At 36.9% G+C, this 12,856-nt stretch overlaps 1 long non-coding RNA gene across 4 annotated transcripts in view; it reads left to right on the top strand.

The window, feature by feature from the left end:
• Positions 1-12,856, top strand: part of LOC123332766 — a 404,401-nt gene that overhangs the window by 365,534 nt on the left and 26,011 nt on the right. Inside the window, exon 5 of one of the 4 annotated variants that reach the window (XR_006549795.2) lies at positions 1,567-1,699. The exons of 2 other annotated variants lie outside the window; for them this stretch is intronic. This is a non-coding gene — a long non-coding RNA (uncharacterized LOC123332766). The remainder of the gene's footprint in view (positions 1-1,566; positions 1,700-12,856) is intronic. One more of the 4 variants, XR_006549794.2, reaches the window with a different exon arrangement.

Raw genomic sequence — 12,856 nt, 5'->3', positions numbered from 1 at the left:
TTAGAACTGGACATGAAACAACAGACTGGTTCCAAATAGGAAAAGGAGTTCGTCAAGGCTGTATATTGTCACCCTGCTTATTTAACTTATATGCAAAATGCATCATGAAAAATGCTGAACTGGAAGAAGTACAAGCTGGAATCAAGATTGCCAGGAGAAATGTCAATCACCTCAGATATGCAGATGACACCACCCTTATGGCAGAAAGTGAAGAAGAACTATAAAGCCTCTTGATGAAACTGAAACAGAAGAGTGAAAAAGTTGACTTAAAACTCAATATTCAGAAAACAAAGATCATCACATCCTCTCCCATCACTTCATGGCAAATAGATGGGGAAACAGTGGAAACAATGGCTGACTTTATTTTTTGGGCTCCAAAATCACTGCAGATGGTAACTGCAGCCATGAAATTAAAAGAAACTTACTCCTTGGAAGGAAAGTTATGACCAACCTAGACAGAACATTAAAAAGCAGAGACATTACTTTGTCAATAAAGGTCCATATAGTCAAGGCTATGGTGTTTCCGGTAGTCATGTATGGATGTGAGAGTTGGACTATAAAGAAACCAGAGGGCAGAATTGATGCTTTTGAACTGTGGTGTTTGAGAAGTCTCTTGAGAGTCACTTGGACAGGAAGGAGATCCAACCAGTCCATCGTAAAGGAGATCAGTCCTGAGTGTTCATTGGAAGGATTGATGTTGAAGCTGAAACTCCAATACTTTAGCCACCTGATGCAAAAAGCTGACTCATTTGAAAAGACTCTGATGCTGGGAAAGATTGAGGACAGGAGGAGAAGGGGATGACAGAGGATGAGATGGTTGGATGGTATCACCAACTCAATGGACATGAGTTTGGGTAGGCCCGGGAGTTGGTGATGGACAGGGAGGCCTGACGTGCTGTGGTTCATGGGATCACAAAGAGTCAGACATGACTGAGGGACTGAACTGAACTGAACTCCAAAATTTGTTGTCAAGAAAGGAAGGTTCATATTTAAGTGAAGCATGGAATTTTTTTTAAAAAAATCATCAAATTGACTGTTATTTCCTACCCATTTTATTTTATGGTTATCAATTTTCTTTTTTTTTAAGTTTTTATTTTCTTATGTATTTTCTTTAGATTTAACTGATACCAGAATTGTTGGTTTTTCAAATGTGCTATTTATTTTGGATTACAAAATAGATAACTTTTATTATTTCTTTTGATTGTTTCTACTATTAGGAGTGAAATAAATGTTACACTATTTTAACATCTATTTTTCCGACCTTACCTCAATAACCATTTTATCCCCGTTTTCACATAGAAATATTTAAAATATCCTATGAGTGAACTGTAAAATATGATGTGTTGAAATATGAAACCTAGCAATATTCAAAGATGTAAAAGGAGAAGCATTTTATATTCCTCTATTTGATACTAAAAGACCTCAGATAGAAATCCCTTAGATCATTCAAAGAAATTCTCCTTTCATTCTATAGAGATTCCATTATGCCCCTTGGCTCTCAGAAACATTGACTATTAGAAATTCAATGCATTGGTGACAATACATAACAGTCCTTTTTCCTTTAAGGGCCAAATGATGTCAAGATTAACATGTTTTCTTCTACTTTATCTTAAACTAAATAAGCAAGAGATTGTAAGGAAGATTCAAAGGAAGACTCTTGGTGTTTCCATTGGTTATGAACAGATACGGAGGAATGACAGTGAGTTATGTTTTTTACTTCCTTGGAGCATTGTACTCAAAACTGTGTATTTTGTGGCCTGACATCAATAGGAAGAATCTTCAGAAGATTTTACTCTTTCTTTTATCCTAGATTTCCTTCAGTTAGAAATGAACAATTGATCTCCTTCTATTGTTCTTGAGATCAGATTTTGACTGAGATTAGAAGGATAAATGGGATGCTTCCAACATTGCTATTTTATGATTGATAAACGGGTGGAATATGTGGTGAGAAGAGAAATTTATATTTTGCAGTATTTGGTACTTCTCACACCTTTCTGTAATGGATTCTTTTCACTAGTCTGTCTACTATGATAGCCATTTATGTTCAGAGTGGTATTTCTGAATATCAAGAATTAGAAATAAATCACTGAAGGTAAAGAATCCACCTGCCAATGCAGGATACGAAGTAGACATGGGTTTAATACCTGGGTTGAGAAGATCCCCTGGAGGAGGAAATGGCAACCCATTCCAATATTCTTGCCTGGAAAATACCATGGACAGAGGAGCCTGGCAGGCTACAGTCCATAGTGTTGCAAAGAGTTGGACACGACTGAGCAACTGAGTATGCATGCATGCAACTGAACTGATAGAGGCATGAGAGGATGACATATATTCTCTCTATATGGTGAATGTAAGCACAACTGTAGGCTAAATTTTTAAAATAATAATTAGAAGGATTTAGATACAAGCTTCTAATTTATTAGGAATAGAAATATCCTTAGTGAACCTGAATGCTTCACATCTGGTCTTGTTCAATTTTACTTCTTTTTTGCTTGGTTATATTTTTCTCTATCTGTTCTAATGTGTGTCACCCTAATCTTGTATAATCTGAATTGTGTTGTAGTTTATAGTCTCCTTTGTGGATTATAATTATTCTTTGTCAAATACCATTACTCAGGGCAGACTTAGCATCCAGCATTTGTATCTATCTTAGCTTCAGCAAACCCAGTTATTCCCCTGGATCCACCAGCCTCAGCAGACAATAAGATCACAACATTAATATTTGAAGTTTGATGGCTTCTTTTCTTCAAGGCACTGCAGATTATCTACACCTTTTAAAATCTTCCTAAGTCATTAGAAGTAATAAGTCATTTATCAAATTACTTTAGTATGTGTGTGACACTGTGCTAAGTGCTTTATGTACATTTTCAAATTTAATATTCATCTCAGATAGATAATATCATTATTCTCTCTTTGAAATAATGATTTCCCTAAGAAAGCACAAGCACAGAGAATTTAAGTAACTAGTTAAATTTTATAAAAAATCTGGTAAATGAGATGATAGAATTTGAACCCAATGCTCTGTAATCCAGGAACCCATGCTTTTAATTTCTCAATATGCTATTTTTGGAACTTCCGTGGGGGTCCAGTGGTTAAGACTCTGTGCTTCCAGGAAACATGGGTTCGATTTCTGGCTGGGAAACTAAGGTCCCATATGTGATGTGGTACAGTTTAAAAAAAAAAAATCACGATTTTCTGGAAATGTTTCACATTTACTTACAAGTAGTCCTCTCATGTTCCTCTTCCACATTCACTTTTATGTCTGTTTTTGAAGCAACACTTGAAGGTACACAGTAAGCCACCTTGCTGCTCTTTATTAGTTTCCTCCATGAGAAGCTTGCCTTGCTCACCGCATTGGTGCCATGGAGCTCTAAGATTTTTGTATTGCCCTAAGAAACTAGATTTCCTTATTTCCTCTTTGTTTAATTCTGTAGATTTTTAACTTGCTGTCAAATTTGAGTATTTTCTATTTGCCTGCCAGTTTATTCTGTGTTTCTGTGATCAGCCTTTTGTTCCTTTAGTCATCACGGGAGGGCTATTTTATTAGTCAAAGACTTTTGTTAGAGTGCTAAAGTATAATTTTCAAAAAGTTAAAAACATGAGCCTCATAACAATATAAGATGAATATGTCAAAGTTTTTATTAATGTTAATGAAAGAACTGGTTTGATATTAAACCTGGTTTGAAAGGAATATGAGGAATTGGGGTTTTTCTAGTTTGTTAGTTAAAAAATGCAGAAATAAATTTGCTAGTGAATATATGACTGGTTAATGGTTAATGTGTGCTAAATAAGAGGTAGTAATCCTTGCATTACTATCCCTTATGACCAGAAATCATTTGAACTGCTGTTGTTGAAGAATCACTTGCAACAAATACACTTAGACAAGGACTATTTGCAATGCTTTTAGACATAAATTGTATGCATGGCTATCAGTTTTCTAAAAATTAATCTCTAATATTATAGAATTATAAAAACAGTAACGAATTGTACATTTGCTGTCAAAATGATACACACACTAGAAAACCAGATAATCTTCAAGAAAGGTTGGTTACATCCCACACTATATTGAAAATATCACCAGTGATGTCTGTGTCTGTTTTGGATAAAACTTTTGGATCAATTTTCATGGCAAGTTTAATTGGCAGAGTGAAATGTGGCTGAAAACAGATCCCGTATTGTGTAGAAACATGAATGTCATATCAAATTCTTTGTAAATTTAAGTCTAGTAAGTACTCTCCTGTTAACCCAGGTCAGGCTTTTTTTTTGTTTTGTTTTGCCATTTCTGGTTCGCTGGCCTATAGTCTACAATGGTGCTCTTGTATAATATGTAAACTAAGCATTAACTAAGATAAGAACATTTTCCCACCACTCACAGTGGGGAAAAGAGCACGGGACCTTCCTCTGACCAAACTTCATAAGCAAATGACTAAGGTGAAAAAAACCTAGGTTGAATTCTGAGTTTTTTATTTTAGAATTCTTTTTTTTTTTTTTTTTTTTGGCTTTCCAGAAAGTGTTGACTGATAATTTTCAAACCTTTATATGTGATGTTAGTGTAAGTTTCAAAGAATTTTATAAAACAACCTTGATTTAAAAACTGAAGATTGAATGGAACTAAAAGTAAGTTCTTAACATAAAATTTCTATGATTTGCATAATCTGAAGAAAGTTACCATACAACTATATATACTATGGTGATCTTCCCTGTAGCTGAAACAGTAAAGAATCTACCTGCAATGCAGGAAACCCAGTTCAATACCTGGGTCGGGAAGATCCTCTGGAGAAGAGAATGGCAATCCACTCCAGTATTCTTGCCCAGGGAAATCCCATGGAAAGAGGAGCTGGTGGACTACAGTCCCAGGGATTTACAGAGTCGAACATAACTGAGCAACTCCCACTATATATTCTATAAACACACACACACGCACACAAGCATGTATATATGTATATAATATAAAAAAATTACCTGAGATATGCAGATGACACCACCCCTATGGCAGAAAGCAAAGAAGAATGAAAGACTCCCTTGATGAAAGTGAAAGAGGAGAGTGAAAAAGTTGGCTTAAAACTTCACATTCAGAAAACTAAGATAATGGCATCCAACCCCATTAGTTCTAGGCAAATAGATGTAGGGAAACAATGGAAACAGTGAGAGACTTTATTTTTTCGGGGGCTCCAAAGTCACTGTAGATGGTGACTGCAGCCATGAAATTAAAACACATTTGCTCCTTGGAAGAAAGCTATGACCAACCTAGTCAGCATATTAAAAAGCAGAGACATTACTTTACCAAAAAGATCTGTCTAGTTTAAGCTATGGTTTTTCCAGTAGTCATGTATGGATGTGAGAGTTGAACTATAAAGAAAGCTGAGTGCCAAATAATTGATGCTTTTTAACTGTGGTGTTTGAGAAGACTCTTAAGAGTCCCTTGGACTGCAAAGAGATCCACCCAGTCCATCCTAAAGGAATTCATTGGAAGGACTGATGCAGAAGCTGAAACTCCAATACTTTGGCCATCTGATGTGAAGAACCGACTCATTGGAAAAGACCCTGATGTTGGGAAAGATTGAAGAAAGGAGGAGAAGGGGATGACAGAGGATGAGATGGTTGGATGGCAACACAGACGCTACGGACATGAGTTTGAGTAAGCTCTGGGAGTTAGTGATGGACAGGGAAGGCTGGTGTGCTATGGACTATGAAGTAACAAAGAATCAGACACAACTGAGCAACTGAACTGAAATGAACTAAATATAAAAATGTTTTTTAACTAGCTTCACCACGCTTCCCTGGTTGGTCAGACAATAAAGCGTCTTCCTGCAATGCAGGAGACCTGGGTTCAATCACTGAGTCGGGAAGATCCCCTGGATAAGGAAATGGCAACCCACTCCAGTATTCTTGCCTGGAAAATCCCATGGACAGAGGAGCCTGGCAGGCTACAGTCCATGGGGTCTCAAAGAGTCAAACATAACTAAGCTCCTTCACTTTCTTTTCTTTTCTTTACAGAACAAAAAAGAGACAACTATGGGGGAAAATGAAGCTCAAATGATCTTCATTATCAAACCAATTGAAAAAACTGTAGTCAGGATAAAGGATAACAAGTAGAGATTCTGAAACTAGATGAAAAAATCCTTTGATTAAAATGCATGTTGAACCAAAGAAAAGGTCCTATTTTATTTAATTCAAACTGTCTAGCCAAGACTTAATATGCATTTTTTCTAAGTAGAAATATTTGATGACTTTTAATGCTAATAAATGCCAACAATTATTAGAAGATACCATTCTTTATTTTCAATGAAAACCACCTCACCTATATTGTTTTTTAAAGAAGTTATATTTAAATGTTTTGTCAAATGATTGTCTAGCATTGTATTTGCTTTTGCTCTCACCTGCCACCCTGCCCTTCCATTAACAGCTACCATATATGAATATAATACCCTTAAGATTCTATTGAATTTTACTAAAAGTTCTGAGCTACAAGAAAGCAAATTTAATACTGAGAAAAAAAACAGTAAAACACTATGAACTTGATTAATAGATGTTTATGTAACCAAAATACTTATCACATGTAGGTTACAAAGTTTTCCAACTTCTTCATTGATATAATACCATGGACATCCCTGTTGGCTCAGTGGGAAAGAATCCACCTGCCAATGTAGGAAACACTGATTCTATCCCTGGTTTGGGAAGATCCTCTGGAGAAGGAAATGGTAACCCACTCCAGTACTGTTGCCTGGAAAATCCCATGGACAGAGGATTCTGGTGGGCCAAGTCCATGGGGTCTCAAAGTGCTGGACACAAGTTAGTGACTAAAACAACAAACCCAACATCAATGTTAGAAATAATAATCAAGATTTCTGCCTTCATTGCTATTAACAAATTTCTTCCTGGTACCCCCTTGAGAAAACTTACATACACTGTTCTCTGCTATGCATATAAAGTATCATGGATTTTATTTGAACTGCTTATTTAGATTTTTTTCCTTCAGATCATCTTCTGGGACATGAAAGAAGGAACCAGAAAACTTGGGCAGTATCAACTTTAAATGAGCCACACAATTTATTTTCTGTTAGTGGCATGCATATTACGGGGTCATTATACTTGACACACGACATTTTTTTTTTTTTTCTTACAAACGTCTGTCTCAAGGGACCCTATCATCCTAATAGGTTCTGATGAACACTTTTGTCAATAAAAAAAAAGGTGTGTATGACAGGATTTTAGTATTTCCAGGTAGCTGAGAAAAATGAGTAAGATAGGAACAGCTTTTCCTTTCCAATCAGTGGTTGAGAGGATAATAGAAAGTGGAATGTCGGTTTTATCAAAATATAATCCAGCTCTGGACTAGACCTTGGCAGTGGGTGGGGGGGTCAGAAAGAGGACAGTACAGGGAGGTGAGTTTTGCTATCAAGCATTCTAATGTAATAAGCCCTACATTTCTGTAAAACCACTGTCTTAGATTCATAAGGAGGAATAGTCCCCATGATGAAAAATGATATATTTGAGAGATATTCTGTTTTTAATCAATTTATCATATTTCCACATTTTTTGCATGTGGAACATTGATTTTGATTTCTGTGGCTTGCATTCTAGAGTTCGTCAAACAGATGGAACAGTGGAGAATTCTAAACAAATGGTTTAAATATTTTGATGTCTTTAACATCGTTGTGATAGAAGTTTCTGGACAAAAAACGTAAAGGATATGATTTTCTCACAAATAAACCCATCAGGTGTCCCCTCCCCACTGTTCCCTCTGCACATTTGGCATCTTCCTGATGACTTCAAGATATAGAAACATTTTATGAAATATTTGAGATGAAACATTTATTGGAAACTTTGGCAAATGACTATGAACAGACATAATGTATTAATAGTAAAAGCTAATAAAACAATATTCAGCCGAAGGTTTGACGCATACCCAGTAGTTTCTTCCCCTACAGTTCAAGTATGAAGAGTGTAGCACACTGGAGGCAGTTACATTTTCAGAATGAAAGGCATTATAATTCCTGATCCTTTGGCTCCTTCACTTAAAGTCTTGCTCAATTGTAAAATGTAACCTGAGATTTAATAACTAGTGTTATCCTGAGAGGATGCTTAGGGATACATTTAGATTAAAAAATATATATTCACATCTTCTGCATAACTGGCAGATTTTTCTTTCTTGCTCAGGAGAGGACTGACAGCTTACTCACCTTTCTGTATTCCATGGGCAATTGCAGCATATATCTTTCAGTCATGATATAAAATAGTTCTCCAGACCAACAGTTTTTTTTTTACAAGCTATTACTGAGTTATCTGGGTGTCAGGGATTTGATAAATGCATGTGTAAAAAACCTGAAAATGGGTGTATGGGACCTCTTTGAAATGATCACATCTTCTTCCTCAAAATCTTTTGGATCTGCAGCAATCCATATTGTTTCTGCCCCATCTTGGTTGGCGGTTCCTTTTCAATCTCATTTATAGTCTTCTGGTTCTGCTTGTGCTTTACTAATTTAAAATAAAAAAGATCATTTATTTTTGAATAGATAATATTTTCATATACTATAAAAAAATAAGGATCCAAAGAATAAATGGGTGAAATAAATAATTGCGTGAGATAAGTCTCCATTCTTTGTCTACTAGTAATCTAATTTCTTGGCAATTCATTGCAGAGAAGCTCTTTACATTTGAAAGAATCTGTGTTTCAGTTTTTCTACTAACAGCATATTCTACATATTATTCACTTTGATTTTTTCCACTTAAAATATATATTTTAGATACCAGTCCTATAAAACTATCTCATCCTTTGTGGTGACCTCATAGCATCATTTAATATATGTCATATAGATTCATATGATTATGAATTATGATTATGAATCCTTATGATTATACAGTGGAAGTGAGAAATAGATTTAAGGGATGGATCTGATAGAGTACCTGATGAACTATTGTCGGAGGTTCATGACATTGTACAGGAGGCAGGGATCAAGACCATCCCCAAGAAAAAGAAATGCAAAAAAGCAAATGGCTGTCTGAGGAGGCCTTACAAATAGCTGTGAAAAGAAGAGAAGTGAAAAGCAAAGGAGAAAAGGAAAGATAAACCCATTCGAATGCAGAGTTCCAAAGAATAGAAAGGAGAGATAAGAACGCCTCCCTCAGCAATCAATGCAAAGATATAAAGGAAAACAATAGAATAGCAATGACTAGAGATCTCTTCAAAAAAGTCAGAGAAAACAAGGGAACATTTCAAGCAAAGATGGGCTCAATAAAGGACAGAAATGGTATGGACCAAGCCAAAGCAGAAGATATTAAGAAGAGGTGGCAAGAATACAACAGAAGAACTATACAAAAAATATTTTCATGACCCAGATAATCACGATGGTGTGATCACTCACCTAGAGCCAGACATCCTGGAATGTGAAGCCAAGTGGGCCTTAGGAAGTATCACTATGAAGAAAGCTAGTGGAGGTGATGGAATTCCAGTTGAACTATTTCAAATCCTGAAAGATGATGCTGTGAAAGTGCTGCACTCAATATGTCAGCAAATTTGGAAAACTGAGCAGTGGCCACAGGACTGGAAAAGGTCAGTTTTCATGCCAATCCCAAAGAAAGGCAATGCCGAAGAATGGTCAAACTACTGCACAGTTGCACGCATTTCACAGGCTAATAAAGTAATGCTCAAAATTCTCCAAGCCAGGCTTCAGCAATATGTGAATCGTGAACTTCCAGGTGTTCAAGTTGGTTTTAGAAAAGGCAGAGGAACCAGAGATCAAATTGTGAACATCTGCTGGATCATCGAAAAAGCAAGAGAGTTCCAGAAAAACATCTATTTCTGCTTTATTGACTATGCCAAAGCCTTTGACTCTGTGGATCACAATAAACTGTGGCAAACTCGAAAGAGATGGGAACGCCAGACCACCTGACCTGCCAATTGAGAAACCTGTATGCAGGTCAGGAAGCAACAGTTAGAACTTGACATGGAACAATAGACTGGTTTCAAATAGGAAAAGGAGTACATCAAGGCTGTATATTGTCACCCTGCTTATTTAACTTATATGCAGAGTACATCATGGGAAATGCTGGGCTGGAGGAAGCACAAGCTGGAATCAAGATTGCCGGGAGAAATATCAATAATCTCAGATATGCAGATGACACCACCCTTATGGCAGAAAATGAAGAAGAACTAAAGAGCCTCTTGATGAAAGTGAAAGAGGAGAGTGAAAAAGTTGGCTTAAAACTCAACATTCAGAAAACTAAGATCATGGCATCCGGTCTCATCACTTCATGGCAAATAGATGGGGAAACAGTGGCTGACTTTATTTTGAGGGGCTCCAAAATCACTACAGATGATGATTGCAGCCATGAAATTAAAAGAAGCTTACTCCTTGGAAGGAAAGTTATGACCAACCTAGACAGCATATTAAAAAGCAGAGACATTACTTTGCCAACAAAGGTCTGTCTAGTCGAGGCTATGGTTTTTCCTGTATTCATGTATGGATGTGAGAGTTGGACTATAAAGAAAGCTTTGCGCTGAAGAATTGATGCTTTTGAACTGTGGTGTTGGAGAAGACTCTTGAGAGTCCCTTGGACTGCAAGGAGATCCAGCCAGTCCATCCTAAAGGAGATCAGTCCTGGGTGTTCATTGGAAGGACTGATGTTGAAGCTGAAACTCCAATATTTTGGCCACCTGATGTGAAGAGCTGACTCATTTGAAAAGACCCTTATATTGGGAAATATTGAAGGCAGGAGGAGAAGGGGACGACATGGATGGTTATGGAAGAGGATGAGATGGTTAGGTTTTATCAGCGACTCAATGGACATGAGTTTGGGTAGACTCTGGCAGTTGGTGATGGACAGGGAGGCCTGGCGTGCTGTGGTTCATGGTGTCGCAGAGTCAGACACGACCGAATGACTGAACTGATAGATTCATATTTAACCTGTTTCTTTTTTTTTTTTAAATAAAAGTCCTGCATTAAATATCTTTCTGCAGGCTTTATTATGTTCTTGTATAATTAAGTTCACATAATAAATTTTAGGAACAGAACTTCTGAACCAAAGTATATGCACATTTTTAATTTAAATAGATAAATTTCCAAATTGCCCCTTAGAGGCTAGAGTAACAGAAACTCCCACAATCAATAAATGAGAAGTTTTCTGGTATTAATCGATAGTTTTTTTATAATATTGATTAGCTTTTTCTATAGCTACAACTTTCTCCTTCGCCTCCCTTCTACCACCATACTATATTTTGGTGGTAAAATTTCCCTTCACTTACATACTGCCACCACAATATATCTATTGGCTCTTGAGTCACATTTGTATCTTCCAATATACTTATGTTTTATTACTTGATTAACTTTAAATTTTAAGTCTATCACTTATACTGAAAATACAAATAAATTTGCACAAATAAAGTATCCCTTCTCTTTGACTTCTGACTTCATTCTATTATTCCAACATTGTCAGAATTCAAAATATTTCTGTTCAGTAGCCTAAAGCCTTAGCCAATTTTTTGCTTAAGTCACTTTCACTAAACAACAACAACAAAAAAGAATTTATTGGCTTTTGGCTTCAAATCTAGGTGCTTCTGGATCCAAACATTACTATCAGTCATCAACTTTCCCCTTCTCAGGGGTTAATGTTCCTTGTGGTAATTTCATTTTCTGATTGTGTCTCAGCTTATTGTGGCAGAATTTCCAGGCTGATGGTGTAGGAGTTTAGCAGTTGTATGGATTCATATTTCAATCTTGTTGGATCCATTGGATTAGGGTCCTATTAATAAACCACGTATTGTATTAAATGCCTTCATTTGCTGCATCTGGGTCATATGTATTACCTTATGCAAGGGGATAGTATCAGCCACACAGAATCCACATGGACTAAGAGTAGGGGAGGAATGGTATTTTTAATGCCAAGTTATAATTGTTGTTTTGTTCAGTTGCCCAGCCATGTCCATCTCTTTGTGACCCTGTGGAATGACCCCATGCATGCCAGGCCTCCCTGTCCCTCACCATCTCCTAAAGTTTGCCCAAGTTCATGTCCATCGCATCAGTGATACCATCCAGCCATCTCATTCTCTGACACCCTCTTCTCCATCTGCCCTCAGTCTTTCCCAGAATCAGGGACTTTTCCAATGAGTCAGCTGTTTGCATTAGGTGACCAAAATACTGGAGCTTCAGCTTCAGCATCAGTCCTTCCAATGTGTATTCAGGGTTCATTTCCCTTAAAATTAACTAGTTTGATCTCCTTGCTGCCCAAGGAATTCTCAGGAGTCTTGTCTAGCACCACAATTTGAAGGCATCATTTCTTTGGTGTTCTGCCTTCTGTATGATCCAGCTCTCATAAGCATACATGATGACTGGGAAGACCATAGCCTTAGCTATAGAGACCTTTTTTGGGAGAGTAATGTCTCTGCTTTTCAACACACTGACTAGGTTTGTCATAGCTTTCCTGCCAAGAAGCAATCATCTTCTGATTTCATGGCTGCAGTCACCATCCATAGTGATTTGAGAGCCCAAGAAGAGGAAATCTGTCACTACTTCCACACCCACACTTTCCCCTTCTTTTTGCCATGAAGTAATGGGCAAGATGCCATGATCTTAGTTTTTTTTTTTTTATTATTTAGTTTTAAGCCAGCTGTTTAAATCTCCTCCTTCACCCTCGTCAAGAGGTTCTGTAGTTCCTCTTCACTTTTTTCCATTACAGTGGTATCAACCTCATATCTGAGATTGTTTAGGTTTTCCCCACCTATCTTGATTCCAGCTTGTAACTCATCCACCTTGGCATTTCTCATGATGTGCTCAGTGTATAGGTTAAATAAACAAAGTGACAGCAGACAGCCCAGTCAAAATCCTTTCTCAATCCTGAACCAATCAATTTTTTCATA

The sequence above is a fragment of the Bubalus bubalis genome, chromosome 3, assembly GCF_019923935.1.
Source record: "Bubalus bubalis isolate 160015118507 breed Murrah chromosome 3, NDDB_SH_1, whole genome shotgun sequence".
In the NCBI taxonomy this organism is placed as follows: Eukaryota; Metazoa; Chordata; class Mammalia; order Artiodactyla; family Bovidae; genus Bubalus; species Bubalus bubalis.
This window is presented reverse-complemented; position numbering and strand designations above follow the sequence as displayed.